This window comes from Ambystoma mexicanum, chromosome 5q (assembly GCF_040938575.1).
Source record: "Ambystoma mexicanum isolate Mex_15411 chromosome 5q, UKY_AmexF1_1, whole genome shotgun sequence".
In the NCBI taxonomy this organism is placed as follows: Eukaryota; Metazoa; Chordata; class Amphibia; order Caudata; family Ambystomatidae; genus Ambystoma; species Ambystoma mexicanum.
In genome coordinates, this window is record NC_090933.1 from 908675186 (window position 1) to 908682905 (window position 7720).

Here is a 7720-nt window from a genome sequence, read left to right on the forward strand (position 1 = left end):
AAACCTTCATAAGTGTTCACTTTGTAACCCTTAACCCAGCCATCTAAGTTTTTCAAACATTCACACACCCAGGTAGCCCAAGGGGTACCATCATGCTTTTTGAGGGTCGTAATCCTCTAAAGGTACTGGGAAGGAATCTTCCGAAATCTAGCTATCAAAGCTAGCTTCACACACTCATAATCATGCTTATTCTCCTCCCCCAACTCCATTACAGCATCACTTGCAACAGGGGGGAGCCTAGAGAAAAGCCAAGGAATCAACTGATTCCCTGTGATACCTTGAATCCCATGATTATACTCAAACATTGCTAACCAATCCAAGACATCAAGTTTAGTCTCATACATACCAATCATTTCCTTTGGCATACAGTGTCTCTTGGGGCTGGTAGACCTAGAAGATTCTGGGAGAGAAGCATTTTCCAAAGACAATTTCTTCATCTCTAAAGCATGAGCCATCTTCATTTCCCTGAGCCTTAACTCTTGATGTTTTATGGCAGTTTGTGCCTCAATACGTTTCACTTCCAATTCAAGTCTCATTTTCTCAAGGGCAATAAATTCAGGAGTGTAGGACCTGTTGGGGTCCCTGTGGACAGAGGTTGTGGTTTCTGGGCAGGGAGAGGAGTTGTAGGGCCTTCTGATATATACTCTTCTTCTTCTAATCCAACACTCTCAGAATCAGAAACATCAGTATCCACATCTGCTGGAGGGGTAGACCCTTCTGACCCACTCTCCAGACTTTGTTTTCCTAATAACTTAGCAACCAGTTCAGATTTCTTTCCTTTACCAGAGAGACTCTGTTCTCTACACATGGTTCTCAAAACCTCAGCAGTGTAGTTAAAGAGGTTCTCTTCACTGTAGTTTTCCATATTTAACATGATTTTTTCAGTTAATAGACTATAGTGGTGTTTAGCCTTGTGGTTAGTTGACCCAAGGTGATAGCAGCAGTCTACTTGGAAATCCCACCGCTGTACACCAGTGTTAGGCAGAATCATATGTCATATGCAGTGCCCTTAGGGACCACTGCACACAATTAAGACTACAAGTGGTAATACAATTTCAGATTTAGTACAAGCCTGTACTACACAGTAAAGTGGTAGCAATGGCTGAGCAGCCAGACTTATCTCAAGAGCAAATGAGCAGTAGTAGGGATTACACAAAGGACTACAATTACTGTGACTCAAGCAAACACTGACTCATAGTTTCTGGTTAAAAAATATAAGTACATTTATTTTTAAACTATCTGTTCACAAAACATTTCACTTCTATAAAAATAAAACCACACTTCAAAAATGCTACACACAACCAATTCCCCTTGTGCAGAACAATTCAAGGTAAGTACATTGGGATTTGACAGACCGGTGTTGTGAAACAAAGATGCTACGGGGGTTCGTATGCGACCACTTTTTGACAGTAATGACAGTTTGGTCTTACGAAAGATAAGCGTACCCGCGGGAAGAAATGTAACCAAACTCAAACACACTTAGCACATGAATTAACACCAGAGAATTGGGGATAAAAATCATAGGCAATACTTTTGTCAAGGCAAGTAGAATCAGAGGACACTTTCTAACAAGTAGATAAAAAGTCAATAGGCCTGCGCCAGTGTCAGAACACACGGTTAGAACAGTTCAGGATTCGAGATTGCCAGGAGTACTTAGATATTGTCACAAAGGGGGAAGCAAAAGTTATAAGAGGGAAGGAAGAAAAGGGCAAGCCTTTGGTGAGGAAAAGGGGTTCACCCCAATTCCTCGAAGTCGGACACAGTACCTTATTTGTTGACGAAAGCTGGTGCCACGGCAGTTGTTCCTGTTAGTTCCTGCAGACTCACGGTTCCTGGAGCTTCAGTCATGGGGACAAGAAGGAGGACCTCTGGAGCGATCTGCACTACCCAGGGATGAGGCCAGCAGCAGCAAAGCAACGGTGAATAAAAGGTGTGCTCCTTTAAAACAGGCGAGGCTCTTCAGATGGCTATCCGGGCCACTACAGCTGTGTGCAGCGATTTCGACCACGAAGAGGATCCCCTGGCTGTGGAAGGTGAGCTGGTTGATCCCACCAGGCTCAAGGGAAGAAGACTCCGGACTGGATCTTCTCTGTCGTTGAAGGGTAGATAGCTCAGGGCTGCAGCAGGGCTTCCCCGGGACTCGGGAGTTGCAGCAGCCGTCTTCTTCTCCGCTTCTCTTCGGTTCTTGCAGTTCCAGTGGCGACTCTGACTTCCAGCCCAAGAGTTCTGCCTTTTATGCAAAAATCCCCCATTCACACAGCCTGGCTGTCAATCGCTCAGCAGGAGGGTTGTCCGGCCCGGACAACCACCTCAGCCAATCGACACAAAGTGTGACTTGCGTCTCCAAGGAGACCCTGTGCAGGGGGTGACTAAACCCCTCCCTCACATTCAGCCCACCTAGACACCCAGACGCCAAAGGAGGGCTTCTGGACAGAAGCCCACCAAAGGACGCCGAACAAAGATGGCAAACCTGGTTTGGTGCGAAAAGTAAAACACAAGAAGGACTTTAACAAAAAGAACTGGTGACAAAACCCGACCAGAGTCAAAATAAAAAGTATTTGGTCAAGCGGGTTTATGTTTGAGGCTAATACAATAGCCAAAAACAGTACCACGTTTATATACTATAATCGCGGTAGAAAGGTTAGGGTAGATACCACTGCCACCAGCCAGGTCTAAATGTTAAGAGAGCAAAACAAAGCTCCAAGAGGCACAGACAAAAAGGCGTAGGAATTAACCCTTTCCAATACTCCATGTAAGATGGGGTGTACTGGGTCTGCAGTTTAAATTGACTCTATAAAGTTAACCTGTTTCTGGGGGACAGTAGTCAGCCCCAGAAAAATTGAGTCAGTGGGAAGTCTCAAAGACAACCCTGTGTCACTGCACAGAAGGTGCTGTGTAACACACACAAAAAGTGGGGCTCATGGAGTGGTGTGGCTCCAGAGCCCAAGATCACACAAAAAGTAGAAATACACATGACAAAACACATGTAAGAGTGGGAAAAAAGGCTCACACTCTTACCAGGTGGAAAAAATAAACCCCAGAAATCCAGCAAAGCTGCTGAGGGACTCACTAGGTGAGGGAAATTAGCCATAAATGAGAATTCTCCCTAACAGTACACTCGTGACGCCACAATCAGCATCTACTCTTTCCCTGAACCTAACGCCACTCCGGGTTGGCTCCCTCAGAGGTAGGTCCAGTATAGGAACATATAGTGTGCGTCGTTACTGGCGCACACTGGGTCAGGTGTTATGCTTGGGTCGTCCCTAAAAATTGCTAAATGAGAATTGTTACATGAGAACCCCTAATGATTGGCTGGAGATTCTGGCCGCCAGCCTCTATCCCCAGTGTCCTGATTGGTCAGGCTGCGGACCCCCAAGCCTGCGACCACCGTTGTTCCCAGCCCGCAAGACACCTGTTCTTGTACAATGTGTATCAACAAGGTGTGACTGTGTGACAGTGTGTAACAATGGTGTCTTTGCTAATGCCATGAGAGTGGTCCAGTCCCAGCACATGTTGTAGGTGAATTGTTACAATTATGTTGCAAGGTTCAGTCCCAGACGTGAGACGGCTGCATCTTCCCAGCTTCCAGGCCTTGGCATCATGTTAGTTTGGCCAGATCACATGTGAGGAGACCGCTGGTGAAGCTGAATTACTTTGATTTGATTTGTATTTAAGCTTGGGGTATTCTCTTCTGTAGCCGGGCTCATTGTGGCACAGTGAACGAGGAATGTCATTTGCAACATCGTGGCCTCGGCGGTGGCAGTCCCTGCCAGGGCTATTCTGCTTGCTCAGCAGCTTGCAGGGTTGGGGTCTCTGTAAGACGATTCGAGTGTGCTGGATTTGTCTGTGGCCTACATCAACTCTGGCTATACTTTCAATATAATTGTTCATAAGTTAAAAGCATATCGTGGGTGGTCAGGCCCATTGAGTGCTCCTGTCCATCCATAGGGTTGATAGTGGGTGGCATCTGCAAGCATATACATGAGCTCTTCTGGCGTCTTGCGTTTCTCTGCTGCGGTAGCGAGCCTATATGGAAAATAACAAACATGTAGACATTGTGTGTGTGTCGCTGTCCTCTAGCTCATAATAGTGTACGCATATTTTCTTTGTGTCGATTGATGTGTAAGTGTCCCGATTGTGCCGACTGCATGTGTGCTTCTTGTCTAACGCAGCTGCGTCATCATGAAGTCTCTAACGACCTGCAGCATGACTTGCAGGGACGTCAATCGATTTGGTTCATATAGTCGTCTCCAGCTCGGTCTTGGTTGTCGTTGCTTGTGTTGGCTAGGGCTCGTGCCATCGCGGGATTGTTTGGGCGGATGGCTGGATGTCTTTCGTGATATGAGCTTACGCTAGGTGCTGTGGGACTGGGTGCAATTTTGGATAGTTCATAGTTATTCTGTTGGGAATGCTTCTTCCGGTAGGGGGCCCCATAAGGAGGGAAGGGACTTTCGGATTTTCCCTCTTCAGCACACCTGCACTTCTCCTAAAAAAATCCTTCGAGGGTATCTAGGGCCTTTAGAAATGACAGGAAGACCCAAGTGCACTGTACTGGAAGGTACATTGTGCACTTGCAACATGTTGCAGAAAAGTTGCAACATTGACAAGGACTAAGGGAAACAAATGCTCCCAGTACTGAGCATCTTTAAGGGCATGTCAGTTTCCCCAAGACAAAGTGAGTGAAAAACCCAGGGGAGTGCAGCAGAAGGCTTTGCTGTTCTGGCAAAGAACATCAGCAAAACGTCGGGGGTACACAACTGGAGGGAAAATTACACATGAAATGGAAATCTTTCCCAACACAAACTGTAGTCTTGAACAGGGGACAATGAATTGTGCGGCCATTACTCCAGTGCGAAGGGAATAATGGTCCATGTAGGACTGGGAAATTTGGCAACTGTCAACGCATTTTGTAAAAACACAAATCCTCTTAGGCAGGTGTGAGAGGGCACTTGCTTATTTTAAAACAAACTGATTTAAGAGTGTCCTGGATGAGTCAAGCAAACTAAATGACCAAACTTCTAAAGCAAAGTTGGTAAAAAGGGAGAGAGAGTGCATGCCAGGAACATCCGTGAAAGCATGTTCCGTGCCATCTCAGAATTGTTAAACTGGAAATGATTTGACTAAAGCAATCATATGTTATCCCACACCTGGCACAAGAGCCGGTGACTGAAGTGTAACTGTGTGTGTAGAGATGGTGAACTATGTAGGTCCCAATACATGGATGTCGATGGAGGAATTAAACGAATTCATGATTTCAAAGAGAGTCCATTGGTGGTTCACTGAAAGGAGCGTGGGTTGCCTACGTGTAGGAGCTCCACTTTCCTGTCAGGTGAAAAAGCAAGTGTATATCAAAGTGCCAGAGACATGAATAGGGGTGGCAACATTAGTGCCAGCAAAATGTATTGGTGAAATTTGGTCAAATTTAGTTTTGCCGGCGTACTGTTTTTTTTTACCTGCTTCACTGGTTTCTAGGAAAATTCAATTTCTCTGAAAATTTAACTTTTTCCCCACAAAATTTTCCTTTTTGGCCCTCAAAATCGAAATTGTGTGGGAAAAAAATGGGAATTTCAAGCTGAAAATCATGTTTTTTTTTTAAGCCAGAAACATTCTGTGGCGACACCGAGAACGAAATTTCATTAAAAAACGAAATTTCAGATGGGAATAAGCCCCAAACAGGTAATTTCACTGTGTGAAATTGGTGTAGTGGGTGAAGTGGGTACATTTGAAGTGAATTCCCCACTTTTTTCGCTGAGCGAATAACGGCCATTTAGCACACCACTAGACATGCGCCTTGTGTAGTTTCTCCCCCCATCATGCGCCCACCCAGCTGGGCAGCCTGCCTCTGATACAGGCTGGCCCTCCAAGATAGCATTCATGCCCGTCTGGCTATGAGGGGCTGGTGCCCGCCCTGGAGGTGCACAGTGCGAGGTGGGCTGGGCGATTGTACCAAAACGATTTACTTTTGTCCCGGAGAACCCAGGAGTGTTTTTGTTATAACCTTAACACACCAGGTTTAAGAACAATATACCTGACGTTGATTTACTACACATGAATGCACTGCATATGCTCAGCTGTGCAAACATTTGACGCTAGCAAGGTAGCACAAACAGGTGCAATAATGTGGTGTGGGTGACTGCAGACATCTCACGACCCTTTGGGCACGCAGTGTGTGTTTGCTTTTCCCATTGTGCTGGCGCGCATCAGGGCCTGCAGAATGATCTGTTCTCTGAAAAGAACAATAGCTATTAGCGAGCTCTTCAGAAGGTGGCTCGCTGCCATTGGCTGCCTTTTCTGCAAGGCGAGCTGTCCACTGGAGCAGCACACACCAGCAGCACGTGACCAACCGGCCAAACATTTGTCCTAGGATTTAGAGGTGGTCGGGTTTTGCAGAAGGAAGTCGAGTTTACACAAATACTGTTTTATTGCTGGTGCTTTCTCTCTTTCTGGCTCTCTCTGGTTAAATTTCGAATTATATTTAGTGGGTAAGATGTCGCTTATAAATTAGTTTCTAGGAAAGGCCGCCGTGTCCTCAAGTGATTGAATTAAACCTGTTACATTAACTCTGACGTTTGTGAATTTAGCTGAACCTCTTAATGGAATCCAAGTGCAAATAAAATACCCAACGCAACAAAAATGTTTTAGAAAGAAACGACGTCGGTTTTTCTCTCTTCAGTGGAAGTGTGCTCTGACTTATGTTAAGCGGCTGCTTCGGCAGATGGAATTAACTGGCCGATTCATGGAAAAATTAGCGCCGAAAAAGAGGGACTTGCGTGCGAAACGTAGACCTGTGACAAATCCGCGCGGGCCCAACATGTCACTCCGACATCACGAACGCCTTGCGCGAGACACCCAGCGAAGGGGCGCACCGTCCTGCGCATTGACCTAAAAAGGGGGAGGAACATGTGGAATCGGGAACAGCGAGCGTAAATGTGGGCGTCATGTGGGAAGAGCCCCAGCAAAATACTTGCACCGCCCACACACGCGCTGACAACACGTATTCATGGAATCAAACAGAGTTCACTGGCGCACGTGAAAAGACACGCAAACCCAGAAACACATCCCCCAAGCGAAAGCTGGCGTAAGCGTCACAGCGCACCAATACAATGCATTAATAGACACGCAAAATACAAACAAGCGTATACAGCTACGGTGAACGTGCCATTTCTCGCAGCAGTGATCGTGGGACACCGCAGGAGGAGGGGGAGAGCCAGGGCCCGCATTTTTTTTTTACCCAGGACCAGCCTTTTTGGGATGCCCGATGACCAGGTCTATGGCAGGTATAGGTTCCCACCTCATATCATCCTAGACCTGGTCAGGGAGTGGGAAGATGACCTCACATCACCCACCCTGTGCTCCCAAGCGCTGAGCCCCTTGGAAAAGGTGCTCAATGTACTGCATTTTGTGGCCACTGGGTCATTTCAGCGGACAACTGCCATTGTCGGGGGCGTTTCACACCACGTAGTCACGCTGCCTATACCAGGTGTTGGCAATCATGACTGCACGCCCCTCAGTCCACAGGCACATATACATGCCCAGAACACCCGCAAAAAGGCAGGCCGTGGTCCAGGACTTCTATGGGGTGGCGCACTTCCCTAAAGTGCTTGGTGCCATCGATTGCAGTCATGTGGCCCTACATCCACCTAGGGCCACTGAGCACATCTATCAGAATCGCAAGCACTGGCATTCCATCAACGTACAAGTTGTATGTGATGCCAAGGGA